The sequence below is a fragment of the Conger conger genome, chromosome 3, assembly GCF_963514075.1.
Source record: "Conger conger chromosome 3, fConCon1.1, whole genome shotgun sequence".
Lineage (NCBI taxonomy): Eukaryota > Metazoa > Chordata > Actinopteri > Anguilliformes > Congridae > Conger > Conger conger.
This window is the reverse complement of record NC_083762.1, coordinates 79,293,386-79,308,220: the sequence shown is the minus strand read 5'-3', so window position 1 is coordinate 79,308,220 and position 14,835 is coordinate 79,293,386. Positions and strand designations below refer to the sequence as shown.

General features: G+C 42.7%; 1 long non-coding RNA gene across 3 annotated transcripts; it reads right to left on the bottom strand.

The window, feature by feature from the left end:
- Positions 1-6,259: 6,259 nt before the first annotated feature.
- LOC133124249 (uncharacterized) lies at positions 6,260-10,200 on the bottom strand. 3 transcript variants are annotated; one of them, XR_009708298.1, is made up of 4 exons: positions 10,094-10,200; positions 9,067-9,747; positions 6,688-6,996; positions 6,260-6,510 (listed from the first exon to the last, which is right to left on the bottom strand). It is a non-coding gene; the product is annotated as an uncharacterized LOC133124249 (long non-coding RNA). The 3 variants fall into 3 exon arrangements; XR_009708296.1 differs by having other exon boundaries at positions 6,260-6,996; XR_009708297.1 differs by lacking the exons at positions 6,260-6,510; positions 6,688-6,996 and adding an exon at positions 8,562-8,849.
- Between the last annotated feature and the right edge of the window lie 4,635 nt (positions 10,201-14,835).

The following is a 14,835-nucleotide window of genomic DNA, read 5'->3' as shown; positions in this document are numbered from 1 at the left end:
TGTTGGCCCATCGTTATTAGTGGCGGGACCGTCCAATCCTCGCCTTCCCTGGCCTCGAAAGGCCCGCTTCTCCGCCTTGTCGCCCGTCTTTCTAACAGCGGTTTATCCCACGTGCTGGCTCGGCGTCTTTCTCCCTTAGTACTCAGCCCCGCTCTGTCCTCGCGCCCGGCCTTTTGTAGGACGTCTCTCTCCCTCTTGAACGCAGTCCAGCTGCGCCTGTCCAATCAGAGACGGTTCGTATTGAGTGCCCGCATTCCCCACGCGCCTCTCCCCGTTGTTGCCTTGGTGCTGATTCTCCTGGCCGGGCTCTCTCCAAGGTGCTGACCTGTTAAATACGATCTTGGGAAATACACCTTATTAATTATTTTCCCTAGCTCTTGGCGTCGGCGCACGGGTCGTTCCACTCCCGTGGTGTACCGATCCCTGATCGGGCCGCCACAATATAACATGCTGATTACATAATTATGATCTTACTCCTTAAAGGCTTCAAAGAAAATCTACCATGGCTGATGCTCTGTGCAGCCCTTGTTACTGGTGTCTAGCCTTTCTACAAGGTACTCTTTACAGGAAATGGCTGAAAATGGAGAAAGTACAAACTGTTTTTGCAAAGCTATTGAGAGAGGTGTGGTGACAGCACCCACAGCAGGTAGAGGGCAGGGGGAATGATAATGTTGACCTGCAGTCACAGCAGTGATACTAATGATAATCATAATAATAATACACAAATCACCACAACAACAACAACAACAACAACAACCAACACATTGCCCTTGTGAAAAACCAATAGAAAATAAATCCTGATGTCATGTTTTATTTAGAAAATGTACAGAATATGCAGAGCTATTTCACCAAGGGGAAATTAAACTCACAAAACCATCAAGAGAAACATTAAAAAAATGTGGGATTTTACATTTCCCAAATATAACAAAAAATATTTAAAAAACAATACATCAAAAATTCAAATCTACAAACAATCTTTTTTTCAATGATATTTTTCAAGAGATGTAATCTACAGCCAGTAAAGTACAGGCCCGGACTTGTGTAATGTTGCTCTGTAACAATGCGCTTTGTAAAAATCACTACAGAAAGAAAACACTATTTTCTTAAACGAACAGTATAATCAGAATCTCATTGAGCATACACAGGAAGGTTGTTTTTAATCACTCATCAATACTTTAGGTGTACAGGAGGTATGACACCATGAAACAGGAGAGACGACACAATTCTGCTGGTTCCTGCAGATCAGTGAGTCAGCTGCAGGCTGTAGCCCTTTAGCTAAGGATGTGGGGAAGGGGAGATGGTTATGTCTGTTTTACTTTTGACAAGCACTGATATTGATTCTATGAACTGAAAATATTTTGCACATTGCCCATTATGTCTTATTAAAACTTCTTAAAATGAGTTTATCCTTCATATCGCTGCCTTTCTGGAGAGTTTGTTGTGATACTGGAGTGTGAGTTCCTTTGTCGCTCATTAAGTTGTGTTGGCAGCCGAGGTACACTTCCTCTGTGGTTTGCATTGAAGGAACTTTGAGTTTAATTTAATCTTGCGAGTATGTCCAGATCACTCTGCACAGCTTAGAGACTTATCTGTGTGCGTCAGTGAGAGCTGTACATTGGAGGGAGGCTCACCATTGCATTGGTCCTGCAGGGCTTTGCTGCTCTGGTCACTCCTCAGGCTGGGCTGACTCAGGTTCACCTGCAACAGTGGAAATTTAAAACTGTTCAGATTTTATCAGACACCGTTGATGGTGAAATCTGGAAGTGGTTTCTTTGGCTGAAGTTACAGGGCAGCTCAGTGGTGCAGTGGATAGCACTGTCATCCCACAGCATGGTCTCTTTGATGTTGTGTGTGGAGTTTTTGGCATTTTCTCCCTGTGTCTGCGTGGGTTTCCTCCCACAACTACCACTTGGAGGTTAGGTTCATTCTTAGCGAGTCTTAAATTAGACTTTGAGCCAATCTGTAGATGTTTGTAAACTTAAGAAGAAAAGGGACTGAGTTTAGCCTGTGTCCAGTGATAAGATACTTTGAACAGTTGGTTTCAGGGCCATGGTCCCCTGTCTTCCTTCAAAGCTGAAAGATGTTGAGCGCTTGGCTGTTGTGTCCCAGTGCGAGTGTCCTTACTTGCTTGGCGTCTCGTCCAGGACCAGTACCACCTCAGAACCAATAGCATCCCCAGGGTGGCCAGCGCTACAATCACCACCCTGACCACTGTCTCAGTGCTCCACCCTGTGTGAGAGGGAACATGGGGTTAGTGTGTCTGATGTAGTCTGTTCTCAGATTCAGTGTGTTTGATGTAGTCTGTTCTCAGATTCAGTGTGTCTAATGTAGTCTGTTCTCAGATTCAGTGTGTGTGATGTAATCTGTCCTAAGAACCAATGTGTGTGATGTAATCTGTTCTAAGAACCAATGTGTCTGATGCAGTCTGTTCTCAGATTCAGTGTGTCTGATGTAGTCTGTTCTCGGATTCAGTGTGTCTGATGTAGTCTGTTCTCAGATTCAATGTGTCTGAGGTTGTCTGTTCTCAGATTCTGTGTGTCTGATGTAGGCTGTTCTCAGATTCAGTATGTCTGATGTAGTCTGTTCTCAGATTCAGTTTGTCTGATGTAGTCTGTTCTCAGATTCAGTTTGTCTGATGTAGTCTGTTCTCAGATTCAGTTTGTCTGATGTAGTCTGTACTCAGATTCAGTGTGTCTGATGTAGTCTGTTCTCAGGTTCAGTGTGTCTGATGTAGTCTGTTCTCAGATTCAGTGTGTCTGATGTAGGCTGTTTTCAGATTCAATGTGTCTGAGGTTGTCTGTTCTCAGATTCAGTGTGTCTGATGTAGGCTGTTCTCAGATTCAATATGTCTGATTTAGTCTGTACTCAGATTCAGTGTGTGTGATGTAATCTGTTCTCAGTTTCAGTGTGTCTGTTGTAGGCTGTTCTCAGATTCAGTGTGTCTGATGTAGTCTGTTCTCAGATTCAGTGTGTGTGATGTAATCTGTTCTAAGAACCAATGTGTCTGATGTAGTCTGTTCTCGGATTCAGTGTGTCTGATGTAGTCTGTTCTCAGATTCAATGTGTCTGAGGTTGTCTGTTCTCAGATTCAGTGTATCTGATGTAGGCTGTTCTCAGATTCAGTGTGTCTGATGTAGGCTGTTCTCAGATTCAGTGTGTCTGATGTAGTCTGTTCTCAGATTAAAACTGCTGTATGTTAAGACCAGTTTAAGCATGAGACCGCCATGTTGCTCATGTTGACTCCCCATGATAAAAGCTGTGCAGTGCGTGAGGAGGGTGTGGTTGGAAGGTGTTGCTGTTAGTGGGAACAGAGGCCTAACCCATCCCTATGGCTGGAGGATTGTACCTTGCTTGATGGGCAGTGTGAGGTGCAGGGGGACCTGTGCTCTGAGCACGCTCCCTGTGAATACCACACAGGCCCAGTGTAGCTGGTCTTCAGTGAGGCTGGGCAGGGTGAGGCTGAGCATCATTTTTGGGGGTCTCTCTGTCAGGACCTCCTGTTTTACGAGCTCCCCCCTGCCCCCCTTCATCGGGAGCCAGGCCAAGGTCACAGATTCGATCACCTGCGATATCTCACAGTTCAGCACAACTGGCTGATTCCTGGACAGACCACCAGGGGGCTCTGCTGAGACTGAGAGAAAGCACATCGACATGGATAATTTATTCATTATTTTATTTGTTCATTTATTTGTCAAAAAATAATATTTATGCAGATAGCTTCCATTATTACCAATGTTGCTTACCATTTGTCAGTCACACAAATGTAACAATACGGAATTCAATAAGCATCATGTTAAATATACTGTTATTTATTTACTTCTGTAAATCACGTGAACTAAATGTGAACTGCAAACTTACCCTGAAAAGTTACCAGAGTTACTGCAGCCGGCACGTGTCTGTCATAATAACAGGTGTACATTCCACTGTCTCCAAACTTCACTGGTGAGATTCTCAGAGGAAACTTGTACCCATCAAAGACATCAGATGAGACTCTCTCTTTATCCATCTCCGTGGAAATTGAAGCCTTCTCGTGTTTAACAGCTGAGGCCACAGGGATTTCTAGTGTCTCAGACACTGGCACCCAAGACCAGGAGGCTTTTGTGTATGAGATCAGAGAATGGCAGATTAGCACCTCCTCACTGCTGTTCAGACTCCCTCTGTACAGAGTGTCATGTGTTACAAATGTTCCTGAAGAATGAACAGAGAACAATGATAGAATTACTTTTTGTACAGTAAGCACATTTGCTACTGCTACAGGTCGTGAGTGAAAAAAAAAACTGAGGTGAAAGTCAGGTAGCCCACAGAGATGGTGGAAGAGGAAAGTCTCAGGCCTCATTAGAGAATGGCTCATGAAAAATATTATAGCTATGCAAGCAACAATTACAGCCCGCCCAGCAGATCTGTCTCCAAACATGGCATGCTGGCATTATATATTTTCTTAATGCATTGTTTAAGGTGTAAGATCACAAACATGGCAGACCAAATAAATAAATAAATGAATGAATATATGAACTCATAGAGAAATTTATACACTCATTCATTCATTCATCATTCATTCATTCATTCATTCATTCATTCATTCATTCATTCATTCATTCATCATCCATCCATCCATTATCTTAACCCGCTTATCCTGAACAGGGTCGCAGGGGGGCTGGAGCCCATCCCAGCATACATTGGGGCGAAAGGCAGGAATACACCCTGGACAGGTCGCCAGTCCATCGCAAGGCACACACACCATTCACTCACACAGTCATACCTACAAGCAACTTAGATTCTCCAATCAGCCTAACCTGCATGTCTTTGGACTGTGGGAGGAAACCGGAGTACCTGGAGGAAACCCACGCAGACACGGGGAGAACATGCAAACTCCACACAGAGAGGCCCCGGCCGACGGGGTTTCGAAACCTTCGAAGACTTAATTAGTCAAAAAAATAATTCTAATAAATACCTAATAAAATGCTCATTGAGTGTAAAAAGCCCACAGTATATTAGCATCAACAGTAACTGTCATTAATATTGGGTGAGTCGTTCTGTACAGTAGCCTCTACTCTGCATTTGCATTGTGTGCATTTTTTTGCGCACTGCCTTTGTCTCAGATGGAAACATTACATTACATTATTGGCATTTGGCAGACGCTCTTATCCAGAGCGACGTACAACAAATTGCAAAGTGCATACCCATAACCAGGGATAAGCTGAAAGAGCCTAGAGAGAAGTACAATTTCAACACGCATGCATTTTTTGTAGGAATTTAATATACCCGTTAAAATGTCCCTCATTTAAACAAATGCACGTGTTGTGACTTCAGTAGCTATTTTCTTGGAATATCACATGACTATTTATAGCTGCACAATCCCTCACACGTGATGTCACCAATGATCCCCGGACCCCTAACTGACTGGACCCTCCTGTACCCTGGGTACTGCCATCAGCAGTTATGCGCTGTCCTATGGAGTCACAGGCCACAGTACACTGCTATGGTCCGGATTCAATCTGAGACAGTGGGATTCCTCCATGGACCACAGAATGAGCCACCAACCAGCCCTTCAGCAGCCCAGCCCAACAACTATCTGCTCTGGTGAATGATTACAAACACAAGAGGTCTTGAGTGGAATTTGCACATTTGTGTATTGTGTATTGAAGCAGGGCAAGTCATAAACCATTGTGGTAGTCGTACGGACGACCAAGCACCAGATTTGACAGCCCAGCCCAACACGTGGTCGCCCACCTGTATACATCACCAGTGGTGTATATCTGAACCATTTTTACATAAAGAAATATGTGTACACAACTACACAGTCTTAAGATGGCTCTGGTCACAGCACTTTGATTTATCCATCCATCCATCCATCCATTATCCTAACCCGCTTATCCTGAACAGGGTCGCAGGGGGGCTGGAGCCTATACACCATTCACTCACACACTCACACACACTCATACCTATGGGCAATTTAGACTCTCCAGTCAGCCTAACCTGCATGTCTTTGGACTGTGGGAGGAAACCGGATTAGCCGGAGGAAACCCACGCAGACACGGGGAGAACATGCAAACTCCACACAGAGAGGCCCCAGCCGACCAGGATTCGAACCCAGGACCTCCTTGCTGTGAGGCAGCAGTGCTACCCACTGCACCATCCGTGCTGCCACTTTGATTTATCTTTAGCCTTAAAACTGTGCTTCACAGTTACTGGTTATGAAAAAAGCTAACAATGCTTTTGTAAATGCTCCATAAATGCATAGTTACATACCCTTGTAGACTATAAATTCTTTGGGAACGCTGAAAATAAGCGCTCCGTTCCGTCGGAGTGTACAGTTATAGGTTCCCTCACTGTGTTGGTCAACACTGTGGATGATGATGTGGGCAGTGTTGTTGTAGATCAGCGTTGTGTTAGCAGTGGGTTCTCTGTCCCGTTCCCAGGCCAGTGTGGCTGAATCTGGAAGGTGGGATACCTCACAGCTCATGGTCACATCAGATCCTTCATGTTCTGTGTGCCAGTGTAATGGTTTCACTGCAGAAGCAAAGAGCAATTGATGCAGAGAGCTTTCTAAACCTTTTCCTCAAGAAGCCAAAAGAAAATAAATTTTACCACTGTCCAAATACTTATATACTGCACTGCATGTAGCATCAAAAATGCATCATGCATATCAAGTTATTATATGCCAAATGCATAAAAGAGCAAATTTACCTTCTATAGCAAACACTTCAATCTGTGCCAAGTGCACTTTCTCTGGTTTAGTTCGAATGAAAGTAAAAACTCCTGCATTTTTTAACTCTGGTTTCAGAGAAAGGTTATACTTTCTTTGTTTTGAAAAGGGCGCCCTGTGGTGCCATGAATACACTCCATTGGACTGCATAGTTATTATACAAGCGTTTGTGTATCGTCCGTCATGAGATGTCCACTCCCAGATGAATTCTGTCCCTTTGGGCTCAGCAGGGGCTTGTAGAGAGACCCTCTGATAATCCCCAGAAATGAAGTATTTGTGCTGCACCAACACTGCAGAAAGAGAAAAATATACCACATGCAAAGATCCAATTGAGCACAAGGCATGAATGATAATATTGCATTTCAATATTGAGGCAAATTACAATGAGTTCATTAGTTAAACCTAAATGATTAGATTCAAGTTAGTCCGATAATATGTCTAGCTTTTGTTAATTTTGTTGTATTATAAACTTTGCCATTGTAAGACCTGCACCCTCATGGGTCGTGTATGGAGTGCTTGTATCTGTCCTGATGATAGTTACCAGTGTGAAAAATGAATTTTCTCATCACTGCATGATGGAAGGCTCTGCAATAAAATAAATTGATGTTTTTTGTGACTGTCGTTACATGTGGCCTAGACCAATCTTTGGGGCCATGTACTGAAAGATTAATTCAAAGTTTCTCTTGACAGATGTAATTATGGTAAACTAATCAATTTACTGTAATCTTAAAGAAAACTTTCAAGGCCAGTTTGTGTGCGAAGGACCTAAATATATGGACAATTTCCTCACATGTTTAAGTGGCATCTATTTGTGGGAGCTACATGAAACATATGAGAGGCCTCTTGGACCAAATCTATCATTTCCAGTAACGTTTAGGTCCTATAATGTTAGTATACCAGTTAAATATTTTTCTTTGTTGGTCCATGTCCACCTTTTCATGGATTTACCCTGCACTATATACTGTTTAATATGTATCATTCTTAGCATTATTAATTTAATAGAATTAATAAGAATGTAAAAGGGCAGCGTAACTGCCTGGCATTGGTGTTATGTTCCTGTGTTCTGTCCTGTGTTAGTTTTTCATTGTTTATTATCATTATTCTTGTAATTTATTATTTTTCATATTTCATGTCTGGTGTTCTGTTCATATTCTTTAGTCTTTTCACTCGTCTTCCCCTGTGATGTCTGAGTCTTAATGTTTACTAGCCCAGTCACTCCCCTGTCTGCGTGCCCCACTATTTGGGTGTTTACGGTAGTTCCGGGGTTCAACCTTCCATCCAATCTTGCATTCCTTACTTCCTGCTTTCTCTCCATTTCATGTTTGTACATAGCACTAATAGACTAATCCCAACTAACATAAAAGTTGTACAGTACTAATTATGTTAACACACTAATATGTTTGTCAAACTAACAAACTAACAATCACTAGTTTTGGGTATTTGTAATTTAAATCACTTAACTAACTTACTAACGCATCTCCAGTTTCAATTCTGTTCTGTAACTCCACCTCCCTATTCTATCACTGATTACTTGCTTAGTTTCAGCACCTGTCTCTCCGTATCTCTGCATCTCCTGATTCTCTGCAAATTGTCTAATCCCTAGTCCGGATGTGTGTCTTTGTGAATCCAGTCCGCGTTTTCGTTTCTCCCTCGTTATTGTCCTATTACCCTTTCATGTGTCTCATCTGATGTTTATTTGTTAGACCGCCCTCACTCCCATGCCCCGCCTAGTTTGTCTCATTCCCCTGTGTATTTATACCTGTCCTTTTCAGTTGCACGCTGCTAGTTCGTCTGTTTTTGTTCCCGAGCCCTTTATTCCTTCCCCTAGTTCTAGCCCCCTTGTTCCCGAGCCCTTGTTTTTTGGATTTCCTGGTTTTGACCACTGCCTGCTTCCCTGGACTCTTCTTTGCTTGTTGTGGATATCTGTACCTCTGCTTTGTTGGACTGACCCCCTGGTTTTTGACCCTGGCCTGTTTTTTGACTACGCTCTGTCTGCCCCTACATCTGCGAGTAAACCTGTAATTTTCCACACTCCTGTGTCTGCTTCTGGTTCCTCTGTCCTCTCCGCCGTGACAATTGGCACATGAAGCCTTTTCTTTAATGAAGCAAATTTGCTGAAATTTGTTTCGTCTTGAACTGAAAACTGAAACCAAAAAAATGGATCTGGATAACTATAGCACTGCCATTTCTTGTCGAGTAGGACTGTTCTTTTACAGTTTTGTCTTCGGTAATACAGAAATGAACTATTTGTCCATTTGGATATTGTTCTGTCATTGTACATTTTATTACATCCTTGTAAGATTCATTCAATATATTATTAAATACATAAATAAATGATTGAGGCAGAAAGAGAGACTCACCCTCAGCTGAAAGTGTGTGACAGTATCTCAATATCCAGAGTAGGGTCCACCACAGTACCATCCCCATGGCTTCTGCCCTACACAGCCTTCTTACTGGTGTCTAACTTCTGCTCAACACAGCCTTCTTACTGGTGTCTAACTTCTGCCCAACACAGCCTTCTTACTGGTGTCTAACTTCTGCCCAACACAGCCTTCTTACTGGTCTCTAACTTCTGCCCAACACAGCCTTCTTACTGGTCTCTAACTTCTGCCCAACACAGCCTTCTTACTGGTCTCTAACTTCCTCCGTACACAGCCGTCTTACTGGTGTCTAACTTCTGCCCAACACAGTCTTCTTACTGGTGTCTAACTTCTGTCCAACACAGCCTTCTTACTGGTGTCTAACTTCTGCCCAACACAGCCCTTCTTACTGGTGTCTAGCCTTTCTACAAGGTATATGGAACAGGAAATGGCTAAAGAAAGAGGAAGTATCAATTTTGCTACGTCTTGTTCTGGAACAGCTTGTGCAAGCTTAATAGGATCCTGTGAAATCGTACTGTCACACTACGCATCTACGGTTCTGTTCATGGCTGTGCTCAGCTCTGTGACTGTGTCTGTCGAAGCACAAATAACTGGCATTTTTAATATTATTGTCTGCATATTTTCCACACAGAGGCAGGTGGACTCCTCTGAAACAGATGTCTGTGAGACAGGGGAAAAACCAGAGATCGCTGAGTTTTAATCCCTTGGAACCATGATTGATTCTCAACTATAAAAAGCAGGGAAATATGGAAGCTAAAACATGTAAAAAAAAATGTAATCTATTAAAAGCGGTTTCACCTCTGAAGCTGCGAAATGAGACTTAAATTAGACTTTGAGCCAATCTGTAGATGTTTGTAAGCTTAAGAAGAAAAGGGACTGAGTTTAGCCTGTGTCCAGTAATAAGATACTTTGAACAGTTGGTTTGAGGGCCATGGTCCCCTGTCTTCCTTCAAAGCTGAAAGATGTTGAGCACTTGGCTGTTGTGTCCCAGTGCGAGTGTCCTTACTTGCTTGGCGTCTCGTCCAGGACCAGTACCACCTCAGAACCAATAGCATCCCCAGGGTGGCCAGCGCTACAATCACCACCCTGACCACTGTCTCAGTGCTCCACCCTGTGTGAGAGGGAACATGGGGTTAGTGTGTCTGATGTAGTCTGTTCTCAGATTCAGTGTGTCTGATGTAGTCTGTTCTCAGATTCAGTGTGTCTGATGTAGTCTGTTCTCAGATTCAGTGTGTCTGATGTAGTCTGTTCTCAGATTCAGTGTGTCTGATGTAGTCTGTTCTCAGATTCAGTGTGTCTGATGTAGTCTGTTCTCAGATTCAACGTGTCTGGTGTAGTCTGTTCTCAGATTCAGTGTGTCTGATGTAGTCTGTTCTCAGATTCAATATGTCTGATGTAGTCTGTTCTCTGATTCTGCGTGTCTGATGTAGTCTGTTCTCAGATTCAGTGTGTCTGATGTAGTCTGTTCTCAGATTCAGTGTGTCTGATGTAGTCTGTTCTAAGAACCAATGTGTCTGATGTAGGCTGTTCTCAGATTCAGTGTGTCTGGTGTAGGCTGTTCTCAGATTCAGTGGGTCTGATGTAGTCTGTTCTCAGATTCAAACTGCTGTATCTTAAAACCAGCTTAAGCATGAGACCGCCATGTTGCTCATGTTGACTCCCCATGATAAAAGCTGTGCAGTGCGTGAGGAGGGTGTGGTTGGAAGGTGTCACTAGCAGGCTTTTAGTGCGGACAGAGGCCTAACCAATCCCGATGGCTGGAGGATTGTACCTTGCTTGATGGGCAGTGTGAGGTGCAGGGGGACCTGTGCTCTGAGCACGCTCCCTGTGAACACCACACAGGCCCAGTGTAGCTGTTCTTCAGTGAGGCTGGGCAGGGTGAGGCTGAGCATTGTTTTTGGGGGTCTCTTTGTCAGGACCTCCTGTTTTACGAGCTCCCCCCTGCCCCCCTTCATCCGGAGCCAGGCCAGGGTCACAGAGTCGATCACTTGCGATATCTCACAGTTCAGCACAACTGGCTGATTCCTGGACAGACCACCAGGGGGCTCTGCTGAGACTGAGAGAGCACATGTACTTGGATTACTTATTTATTTAATTCATGTATATATTTTTTTATTTAATATTTCAAAAAAATCATTTGCATGAAGATATCATTGATTAATAATAAAAGTGCCAGTAAAGTGCACTGACTATATTACTTTGCATCAGCACTTTGGTTCAGTTTATCCATTATTTCTTTATTTAAATATTTTTATGCAGATATCATCCATTATTAGGAATGGAGTTTCTGGAAAGAGCATTACCTGGCTTTGGATAAACACTTCTGTTGCTTCCTGTTTTCCTATGGCAATACATGATGATGAATATTATTGACAAAAATGCTCATTTAATAAGCATCATGTTGACGTGGACCTATTATTTATTCAGTTATGTAAATCGTTTAAGCTAAAATGTAAGCTGAACTGCAAACTTACCCTGAATAGGTACCAGATTTTTTTCAGCCATCCTGTCTCTTTCATAAATGCAGGTGTACATTCCGCTGTCTCCAAACTTCACTGAGATTTTCAGAGGAAACTTAGACCCATCATAGATATCAGATGAGACTCTCCCTTTATCCATCTCCATGGAAATTGCAGCATTCTTGCATTTACCAGCTGAGGCCACAAGGATTGCTTGTGTCTCAGACACTGGCGCCCAAGACCAGGAGGCGTTTGTGTATGAGATCAGAGAATGGCAGATTAGCACCGCCTCACTGCTGTTCATACTCCCTCTGTACAGAGTGCGGTGTGTTACAAATGTTCCTGAAGAATAAAGAATGATAGAATTACGATCACATTTGTAGCACATTTGCTACTGCTACAGGTAGTGAGTGACAAAAAGAAAATGAAGTGAAAGTCAGTGTGTTTACAGAGAAGGGGGAGGGATTGGCAGTGTTGTGGTTTCAGGATGTTTCTTGCTGCAATTCCTCTCCTTACTGTTAGGAGTCCAAAATTACCTATTGTACCTTTAACTTATTTGAAGTAGACAAAACATGTTAATTGTTATACAGGGAGAAATTCTCTACGTAATATATTGCATGTATACTGTACATCTACTGTACTGGAGTTTAAAGAGGAGTTAAAAATCTGAAGCTGCTGCTGTAAATGGGATGAGAGCTGTTTGCATAGTAACATACCCTTGGTGACTTTAAGTTCAAGTTTGGGAACTCTGAAAATAAGCGCTCCGTTCCGTCGGAGTGTACAGTCATAGGTTCCCTCACTGTGTTGGTCAACACTGTGGATGATGATGTGGGCAGTGTTGTTGTAGATCAGCGTTGTGTTAGCAGTGGGTTCTCTGTCCCGTTCCCAGGCCAGTGTAGCTGAATCTGGAAGGTGGGATACCTCACAGCTCTTGTTCACATCAGATCCTTCACGTTCTGTGTGCCAGTGTGATGGTTCCACTGCAGAAGCAAAGAGCAATTGATGCAGAGAGCTTTCTAAACCTTTTCCTCAAGAAGCCAAAAGAAAATAATTTTTACCACTGTCCAAATACTTACATACTGCACTGCATGTAGCATCAAAAATGCATCATGCATATCAAGTTATTATTTGCAAAATGCATAAAAGAGCAAATTTACCTTCTATAGCAAACACTTCAATCTCTGCCAAGTGCACTTTCTCTGGTTTAGTTTGAATGAAAGTAAAAACTCCTGCATTTTTTAACTCTGGTTCCAGATAAAGGTCATACTTTCTTTGTTTTGAAGATTCCATTGTAGTCATGGTTTTATACCCAAGTTCTGCATCACTACTTTATTCTGTCCTCGATGCGGTTGTAGAAGATTACGAAGTTATTCTCTTTCAGGTGAAATGTCCTGTGGTGGAAAGCTGGCAAACAGAAATGAGAACTGTTTGCAGTGCTCTTGAAATGATGGGAAATTAATATTTCTAGTTTTTGTTAATTTTGTTGTATTATAAACTTTGCCATTGTAAGACCTGCACCCTCATGGGTCATGTATGGAGTACTTGTATCTGTCCTGATGATAGTTACCAGTGTGAAAAATGAATCTGCTCATCACTGCATGATGGAAGGCTCTGCAATAAAATAAATTGATGTTTTTTGTGACTGTCGTTACATGTGGCCTAGACCAATCTTTGGGGCCATGTACTGAAAGATTAATTCAAAGTTTCTCTTGACAGATAATTATGGTAAAGTTATGAATTTACTGTAATCTCAAAGAAAACTTTCATACTCAAGGCCAGACCTTTCAAAATATATGGGTAATTGTCACGTTTCATGCTTGTCACGTCATATTTCATGTTTAGTCATTGTCTTAGTTATTTTATTGTCATGTCACATATTATGTTAGTCTAGTCTCACCACGTTTTTCTATGTTTTATTTCCTGTTATGTTTCATTTTCATGTCATGTTATGGTTCATGTTTTCATGTTTAGTTCTTGTTACAATTTATTTCTTTGTCTTCCATGTCACGTTAAATAATTTATTCATGTCACAGTTTCGCAAACTTGTTATGTCACGATTTATGTTGTCTACTGGACTTTTTGCATGGTGTACCGATTACCATACTGCCTTCTCCCTCAGTCCTGTACTTTGGTTTTGGCTGGATTTCACGTGTATGAACTTTGCTTGTTTTTCGAGTACGCTCCCTGGACATTCCCTGAATAAAGCCCTAACGGGACTATTACATCTCTGTCCTGAGTCATGTATTTTGGGTCCAACCCCCCACGCACCCGTCTCAGCAATTCCATTGTTTGTGATGATGTTAAGGTGACACCTATTTGTGGGAGCTACATGAAAAATATGAGAGGCCTCTTGGATCAAATCTATCATTTCCAGTAACTTTTAGGTCTTATGTTAGTAGTATCTTTTCCCATGGCTTTTCCTACCACTTTTACGCCGATGACTCTTTATTTCCTTCACCCCCGATACCCAGGTCACCACACAGATCTCTGCCTGCTTGGCTGATATCTCTGCGTGGATGACTTCCCACCACATTAGGATTGGGATTAGTGGGTTTGGGTGAGGACTAGGATTAGTTGGTTTGAGTTAGGACTGGGATTAGTTGGTTTGAGTTAGGATTGGGATTAGTGGGTTTGGGTTAGGCCTGGGATTAGTGGGTTTGGGTTAGGCCTGGCATTAGTGGGTTTGGGTTAGGCCTGGCATTAGTGGGTTCGGGTTAGGACTGGGATTAGTGGATTTGGGTGAGGACTGGGATTAGTGGGTTTGAGTTAGGACTAGGATTAGTGGGTTGGGGTTAGGCCTGGGAATAGTGGGTTTGGGTTAGGACTGGGATTAGTGGGTCTGGGTTAGGACTGGGATTAGTGGGTTAGGACTAGGATTAGTGGGTTTGAGTTAGGACTGGGATTATTGGGTTAGAGTGAGGCCTGGGATTAGTGGGTTAGGGTTAGGACTGCAATAAATATTACACTAAGATCCATTCTTCTTCTACAGAGCCAAAGGCTGATGCTGGTCACATGCCTCTTTAAAAGGGGTAAATTAGCCTTATTTCTTACTGAACAAACTCACTCTGAACAGCTCACCATAACGATTCCATTTTAGACCTTCACTTCATGCAGAACACCTACACACAGGCAAGCACACACACCCAAACACACACAAATGCACACGCGTGAACACACAATTGCACAAGCTAACACATACAGACAGACAGACAGACAGACACACACACACACACACACACACACAGGGCAGACCTTGAGTGTCTGAAAAGCTATATTCTGCACCTGTGAA